The 8,934-nt window shown below is 39.4% G+C and overlaps 1 long non-coding RNA gene across 1 annotated transcript in view; it reads right to left on the reverse strand.

Moving 5' to 3' along the window:
* Positions 1-7,401: 7,401 nt before the first annotated feature.
* Positions 7,402-8,934, reverse strand: part of LOC122997540 — a 30,931-nt gene continuing 29,398 nt past the window's right edge. Inside the window, exon 4 of the long non-coding RNA XR_006407227.1 lies at positions 7,402-7,519. This is a non-coding gene — a long non-coding RNA (uncharacterized LOC122997540). The remainder of the gene's footprint in view (positions 7,520-8,934) is intronic.

Genomic DNA, 8,934 nt, shown 5'->3' on the forward strand with positions numbered 1-8,934 from the left:
ACACACACACGCACAGTGATGTCAGTGAGGTATCATGCGATGTATCTTGCTCAAGGACACTTTGACACAAAGATAAGAGGAGCCACGGATCAAACCGCCAATCCTACCATTAGCAGGTGACCAGCTCTACCTCCTGAGCTACAGGTGCTGCAGCTATTATCTTACTGCGCAGTACAAGCAGAAGAAAAATATGTAAAAACACTTAAATGAAAGGAACAGAAAACCAGCCTGACTTGCAATAAAGGCATATAAACGAAGCATTCAAGAGGAATTGAGAAGTTAACAAGTTTTTTTTTTTTTTTCCAAAACACAATGGCAAAATGGATCAATGGACTAATTAATTCTGCTAGTACAGTAGTCTTCTGCACATTTAATGCTTATTAATTAATTAATGTATGCAAATATGTGAATACTCAGAGAGGAACACAACACATCAGATACTGTAAATCATCCAGTCTTTGGTGGAATTTTAATAGACCGCACATTTCTTTAGATTTAAGATTCTGTCTACAAATTTTCTTTTAAGATCAAAATCATTAAAAATTATACATCAAATTATTTTATGTGTCTTGTTTCAATGGAAATTCTTGTGTCTTTAACACTACTATGATCACAAGTACTACAACTATTAGTAGTAGTTGTGGCTCCCAAAGCAAAAGCAATCAACGGCCAAAGGAACCGAGGCGCTTTACTACTCGCTCCTGAACTGTAGATATCAATTTCAGTGTGTTGACAGTCAAAGGTACAATAATGTGGCCAAACCTATTAATAGCAAGACAGTTAATTAGATTCAAAGATTAATTAACAGCTTATCTAATCTATGAGTGGGCTAAAGATAACTATCTAATTAATAATATGAGTTAAGAGCAGCGACAAAGTTTGTCAAACAAAGAACTGTCTTTAGATAGAAGAGTATTATCTTCAGCCATCTATTGTTCTTTGTCATCCCTCTCTTCCACTCATCGCTCCTTCCTTCTGTTCTCCTTTCCTTCACTCTTTCCCTCTCTCACTCACACACACTCTCTCTTCTTCCCCCTCTGCCCCTGATGTTTATTGATTGCCAGAGTTCATACAAGAGCATCACTTAATGTGCTTGCTTTCTTGTCCTGCCTTTGTTGCCAGGGCCGCAGCCCACAATATTGCAAATTGATCCGTCTCTCCCTGCCACCCTTTGTCAGGGTTTGTGAAGTGAACTACTATTACATTAGCCCACTCTCTGTTTCGTACCCCCCCCCCCCCCCCTTGAGTCTTTCTTTCACTCATTCTGTCTTTCATGTTATTCTGGGATGGCATCGGCATGGCTAAACACTGGTTTGAGAGCTGATTAGCAGAGCCACACGCCTGACTGGCTACATTGATGAGCTCCTTGAGGTTTGATGATGTAGCCAATAAACGGACACTTTTGATTATCTGACCTCTGACCTTTTCTGTAACAACAACCCCCCTCCCGCCCCCCAACCCCCATCCTCCCGCCTTTCCTCTTTCTCCTCATCGTCCCTTTCACGCCTCCTTCTCTCCATTGTCCTTCTCAGGTGACGACTCGAAAATGAGGTCAAGCTTGTTTGAACAAACATGCTGAAGGGCAGCCCATCCTTGAAATGAGTCGGTGCACTATTTTACCACCTCTGGGAAGTACAATTATTTTCATGTTACTGATTATATGACACCCTATCTTCCAGATATAAAAATGAGCATCACATGGCAACAATAATCTTTGCCGCATCCCAGTTAGCAAAAAGTTTCTCAAAAAGTTATGCAAGTGAAAGCTCTGGGAAAACTTGTATGCAACTTGTGATAACCTGTCCCTTTAGGCACTGGAAGTGAGTGGACTCCAAGACCCAAGACAGGCATCCAATAATAAGGTTTTCTCTCACTTCACTCCCGCCCTGGACAACTTGGCAGGAAGTTGGAACGAAGACGAAACGCCGGCACTCTTTGACACGCCTGCGGTCTGATTTCACCGTCCTCCTGAGCCGATCAACAGCGATTTCTGAAGTCTGCATTCCTGACAATGTAATTGCCTCATGGAGTATTCTCCCCAGCTCAAGGCAGAGTGCCTGTAATTAAGACTGGATGCCCTGGACCACCACCACCAACCACCAACACACACATACACAGAGACTCCAGCACCTCCCAAAGCTACTGTTGTCATGGAGAGAAGACGTCCAGGAAGAGGCTGCGAATGTTTTCAGTGATGGTAGCAGGGGACAAGGGGGGGATGTGGAGAATAGAAGCTGTACAGGGGGTTGTTTTCAACTGTGTGTGTGTGTATGGGGGGGTGAGGGGGGTTCTGAAAAGAGGGCGATAAGGGGATGGGGGAACTGCGGCACAATCATCTTGATTTCTTGTGCTGAACGATTACATGCCATGCTAATTGCTAGCAGAGGGATCTTTAATAAATATTTCATTCGGCGCAGCATCATTACTGCCTAATGTCGTTATTAATCTCCGCCGGTAATTTCCACTCAGGAGCGTCTTTGTGAGGGGGAGAGCAGTGTTTTTCTCTCCCACATGGAAAGAAAGACAGAGTGGGGAAGATGGAGAGAGAAGGAGAAGTTAAGGACTGATACAGAACATGAGATGTTACATTAAAGTTATAAGTGGAGAGGGAAGAAGAAATGAATGAGCCATGTAGAAGAAGACAGAAATAGCGATTAAAGGGACAGAAAGAGGCAAAGTGAGGGGGAGAATAAACAGAAAGGAAACGAAAGAATCAGTTCCAGTAAACAAATACACAGTTACACAGGAAGTTACTACTCCATAAAACAACACTGGATGGACGACGTGAGAGCTAACATATAATAATGTTACAGAAACATGTCATTTCCTATGAAGCCTTTCCATCAGTGAGCTCATAGCTACTTATTTGATTTGAACATGGAAGGAAGGGTTGTATAAATGCCTCTGTAGAAAACGATTTACTTAAATAACCAGAGTGTCTGGTTCCGTGATGTCAGACACATACAACAATCAACAATACTTATTTTTCATACTTTTATCAGACACCCAGTAACACAGGTTTTTGTACATTGCACCCTTTGGTCTTGCTCATAAAGCAGATTGGCCCAGATCTGCTCTAATAATGTTTTGCTGGTACATACATACATATAACAGTAAATAGCAGAAATTGCCAATGACTGGTACTTTAACATATTACAAATAATGTCTTCGTAATATACTTTTAATAGCATTTCTTATCACCAAAAACTGACAACACATCTTTTAATGGGAGAACTATTCTATAACTTTTTTTTTATATATAAAAGTGTCTGTTTTGCTAAAGTCTATTGCCAACCGATGTAACAAAACAGCACAAGTGGTTGATCTTATATGCAGTTTCTGATCTAACAAATATCCTTCGACGCATCAGGGAAAAAAAAGAAAATGTAAATGTTTTACAAATCCAGCAGTATTAAGCAGTGGTTTGTTTAGAATAAACAGAAGAAGAGCTGGGTAGTTAGAATGAGTTATAACAGCAGACAACGAAAAGAGCGCCACCTATAGAAACTCACTTCGCGAAGACAAATACATCGCAGAACTTCTGACCTGTAGATGGTGCAGTGCACAAAAAAATAAGGTAACAATCATAGTATGCTATTCAAGTGAGCTGAAGCTCATTTGCAAAGATTTCACACTTTCAGGTTCTGTTTATTGTTTTTAGCTTATGTTTTATGCTTATGGTACTTTGTGTATTTTAGTATATTCTTGATGGTTTTTTATAGTATATGATGGTTTTATTATAAATATGCTAATTTGAATGTTATCCTGTTTTTTGTAATGGCAATAAAGTTAACTCAGCTTTTTCACTTACAACTAAAAGACACACAAAAAAACAAATAATGCTAAATTTTAATGTAGTCCTTAAAGGTACTCCTGACTCATACACTACTGTATTTGTAGAGCAACAGACAACTGTGCATGGGTCCATACCACGTTGTGAAAGTCATCTCTTTCTTCATGCAGTTTAAGACATTAAGAAGGCGTGAAAATGGCAGCGAGCTAAGCCTTGGGCGAATAGCAAATAGCATTAGCCACCAAGCAGACATTGCATTTTGCTCATTCCAATATCCATCTGTGCCTGCGGCTATGCTAGCTAACTGCTATCAGACTGGCTTATTCACAGACATTCTCCACAGCTCGAGTGCTTTTTAGACCAAAATTCAATCTTTAGTAATAAGTGAATTTGAGATGGAGCATAAGCGCAAACTAAAGGCAAATCCAAATCCATGTTGGTTTTATCTAACAATGTATTTCATGGCCGTATTCCAAACTTTTATGAGAATAGGTTATGAATTATTACCAGAAAAATGATTATACGCTTTGCATGATGTTTCAATAACATATCCATCATATATGGCCATAGACATTGACAGTAGGGTTGAAATGGGATGGAGAGATGGTTTGAAAGAAGAGAAGATGGAGTGATTTATTGACTTACAATAAAAAAAGAGAAAAAAAGGCTTCAGCTAAACCATCTATCCACCCAGTACTCCCTCGTTCTCTCCTTCGCTCTGCTTCCATCTTCTTTTCTCTCCTTCACACACACACACACACACACACAGACACACACACACACACACACACACACACAGACCAGAGCCACACAAGCGATGGCATTGCCCCCAAAGAAAATAGAGTTGTGTGTACCATCCAATTATCTGTCAGGGGTGAATAATGGCCCCAATAATATATTCACATTGCCGTTGCCGATCAATTTTTAATCAAGCTGAGAAATATGGAGGAAGTGAAGCTAAAATGACCCACCAGGAACTCTCCCATAATACCTCAGCAGAGGAGTCCCTAATTTTGCACCAATCAAATTACCTACTCCCTAGCTCCTTCTCGACTCCTCCAGCACCCCCCCCCCCTCCCCCCCTCCCCCACCTAAACCACCGCCATCCTACGAGCAATAATGGTGCCTCCCAGTGTGGAGCAGACTAATAGCTACGACTGGCCTGTTCTTTATAGGTGCAGAGGTCAGGGGGCATTGACCTTATTAAAGAAATTTTCACTGATGATAAAGTGATTAGCTGTTACTAGCTGGATAACATGCATTCAGTGGCACTAAATGAGATCACAGAACTACATTATTCCTGCTTTTACAGGGGAAAAAAAGGCACGTTTGTTGCAAATGTACAAGTCAGTTGGTGCATGAACAAAGGGAGCAGAGTCTGCTTTTTTATTTTGTCTATTTATGTCTAGAACCTTTTTTGAAGTCAGTCTTTTGTCCCTTTATTTGTTGTAAAAATGTCTTTAGTAGGAAAGTAATACAACTGACTGTTTGCCCGCCTTAGTTACTGTTGCTATGCCTGTCAAGCTTTGTGTTTGTGCATGAGACAGTGGCTAATTCTCAGTAATTTTTGAAACAGTGGGTCCTTGACTTCATCCTGAGGAGGCTTCTCATTTTTAGCAGATGTACATGGATTTTGCTGGCTGAAAGGAAAACTATCACTGGCAGATTTGATCAGCCATAGCATGCTAATTAAGCTAATATCAGCGCCATGAATTGGTTGAAAATGCTGTCTGCGACCGATTTTTTAATGTTTCCAGTTGACTCATTTTAAAACAAGAATCTCGTAAAAGGGGTCTTAAATATGGACTCAATGGCTACATACATGATATCATGCTGAAAGACTGATCTTAAACACAATGTACAATGTAAAATAAGAGAAAAGGCTTTTCAGATTAACGTGTTGGTAAACATAACGTTATATTGGTATACGTTGCTAGGGTTGCTGGACTGTAAACTTAAAGAGCATTATAAAGCTGCTACCGTACCCTACACTCTGATAGCAACCAGGACTCGGCTTGGATGCAGTGATTGTGAGGCCTTTTTTTGTAACGTGACCTGTAACCCCACAAATAAAAGTATTGAGTTAATCAAGTGCTCCTTGGCCTTTGAAGTAACACTCAGTTACTACTGTGGGTAGCTGGACATGCTAATTACAGCATCTTACATTAGACTATCCCTCCAGGATTCGCTGTGTTTTTTTTGTGATTATTGCAGCAAAAAATGTTTGATTTTGCAGTGGCTTTTCTCAAAAATTGTGATACAATTTGCAATGGTTTATGTGCCTTTAGTAAATAAACTTTCACCTCAACATTTGCACAAAACTAACATCAGTCAATAATGCCATTAAAAGAAATTTCCAAAGTGTTCCAAAGTTTCATTTCCAAAGTGCCCATTTTGAGTTTGAGGCAGATTATGTCCATCTTTGCTGTCTGAACAACACATCAACTTGTTTTTTTCTGACTAACTGAATGCAAAACTCATTTGGGAACATTTGGGAACTGTTTTGCATGCGACATGAATCGCAACAATTGGTCCAAATCACAAGTGGTCTGTTGATTTGGTCATTTCATGCAGAAAAGTTGCAGTAATTTAACTGAACTGCAAGCTCTCGCAAATATTGCAGATATTTCTTGAATTTGCGTCAACTATTGCGATCTCAAAATCACTGATCACTGCTTAGAGCTCATGAACACACTGTTTAATTCACTCCTTACACTTTTAACTACATGAACACAGTATATGGAGAAAAAAAAAACAAGCTTGAGAGACCTGTTGTGCATAGTTACAGTTGCTAAGCTATGATGCTGTTTGAGGGAGCAGTTTAGTGAATGGTTAATTTTACTCAAATGTCAGCGGGGAGTAGAGTATGCCAAAATAAATATTGAATAGTTATTATTTATTATTCATTAATTCGTAGGTAGACATAAAACAAAGTGATTTATTAAATTAATGTTTAAAAATGCAGTAACTACATTTTAAGAATGCTCATCAAATGTCATGTTATAATTCTGTTTCATTTTCTTTTTTAATGGATGAATGAATGACTCAATTAGCAGCCACCTTGCAAACATGCTGAAGATAATATATAAGCTCGTATATTTATTGTTGTTCCTTTACATTTAGCAACTGACATCAGGTACCATATTTTCCAGACAGGGGATGGGGTATAACATTTTAAAATCCAACCCTTCAGTTCTGCTGGTACCTTTTCTAACATGCAACATGTGTGTCATTGATGTGTAATTGTAAATACTTTGGCTAAAATGAAAATACCTTAGCTATGTCAAATGGAAATTCAAGCATGCTTAATGTAAACCAGCTGATTGCACACAATAGTTAACACTGTTGCTCCATATGGATGTATAAACCACACACACACACATATTTAATGGTGTGCAAACAGACTTTCCATACATTAATTCATGCCATCTAACCTGCGTTCACTCTCTAGCTTGAAGTTACTCATTTCTAAACACAAATTACGTACAATACGCATGTACGTAAACTTACACAAACACACACAATCGACCTCTTGTCTGCGCACTTTGTGAGTAAATCCTCCTCTATAGAGCCAACCCCAGTGTGCTTCAGATGGGTCACGTACCTCTATGCAGCGGTGGGGCAATCTGCAATGAAAGCTTTTCCATTTGTAATAAACTGCAGCCTCTCAGAAGAGCAATCCAAGGGAGAATCCACCGTTCTCTCTTCTCACTATAACAACAGCGTCTGTAAAACAAATGAGCGGGGAGGTAATTGCAGACAAACAAAAATTACATTTCCAATAACGGTTCTTGTCTCTTTGGGCTCCCAGAAGCCCCCAGCCCTCCTCAACAGCCTTAATATACCCTCTCATCAGCCTTCCTGTTGAGAAGCCGCCTGAGAGAGGTTATCGGAGCACAAACATAGCTAATCTAATGTGAGCAGGGTAAGGGCTTAGTGGTTGAAGTGTTTTAGGCAATTAAAAGGTGGAAAGTGATGGTGGAATAGATGGATGAGGGCATTAGACTAAACACTAACAGTGCACATGACCCGTACTTTATACTTGAAGACATTCATTGCCCTGTAGTAAGGTTTCATAATAAAAAGCACTTGTGGAAAGATGAGTAATACAAAAGGCTGGAGCGATTAATAAACAGCCTGAAAAACAAATGTCCATCGTAGAGCCCAAGACATGGTTTTCAGATTATAAAGAAAGGAACTTTCTAGAACAGACAATTAACTGTGTATGTGTGATATTGTTTATTAAAGTATTTTTAAGGTGTTATGAATGATTTCACATAAGCCATCACTCAACAGTTCCTACAGTTTCAGAGCAGTGACAGTGGAGATGAATAATAATGAGCTGTTCGTGTGTGGTAGATGTTAAACTTTCAACCTTTAATTTCCCAAGCTGAATGTACAATGTGTTGCATATCAACATCTATAAATAATTACTACACCAATTTGAGAGTATAATTATCATAAACAAACAAGTATTCACAGACAAGATCAGCAACCTCTATGATGCCTTTTATGTTGTGTGCTGCGCTTTTGGAGCTTTTAGAGTTTTCTGGCAACAGCAAACGGTGGTAGAAATGTAAAGCTGGTGGAAAAATGACTTCAAACAAACTAAGGCTAAGAAAAATATGTAAACAATAAAAACGTAGTTACTTTGAAGTAACTAAATCAGCATAACAAAGAGTGTTGAAAAGTTGGGCTGTATATTGTAGGTTAGGTGACCTGTATTGCCAATTAGCAATATTTGTGAATCCAGCAGTAAATATGACGTTCATGTTCCTGCTGGATAGTTTGAACTTGCAACTGCTCAACTTAGTTTGTCTGCATATGGCATGTTGCATGTTGTCATGATTTTCCAGGCCGCCCCAGTCAAATCTGTCATATATAATTTCAAACTCAGTCTCTCTATATCTCTTTATATAAAGCAAGGAATCTCTGTCTGTCTGTCTGTCTGTATGCATGTTTGTTTGTCCTTTGCATATCTCAAGAACCTTTCATCCAATCTACTTCATACTTGGCGGGTGCATTGCTGGGGGCACAAGGGAGTGTTGAATTTGGTGCAATTTGGACATGCGACACGTTTAATATGAATAAACAAGTGATCAGAAAGCCACTCTGCTCTGCAGCGGTGGAGCTTCTGGGCT

This window comes from Thunnus albacares, chromosome 14 (assembly GCF_914725855.1).
Source record: "Thunnus albacares chromosome 14, fThuAlb1.1, whole genome shotgun sequence".
Lineage (NCBI taxonomy): Eukaryota > Metazoa > Chordata > Actinopteri > Scombriformes > Scombridae > Thunnus > Thunnus albacares.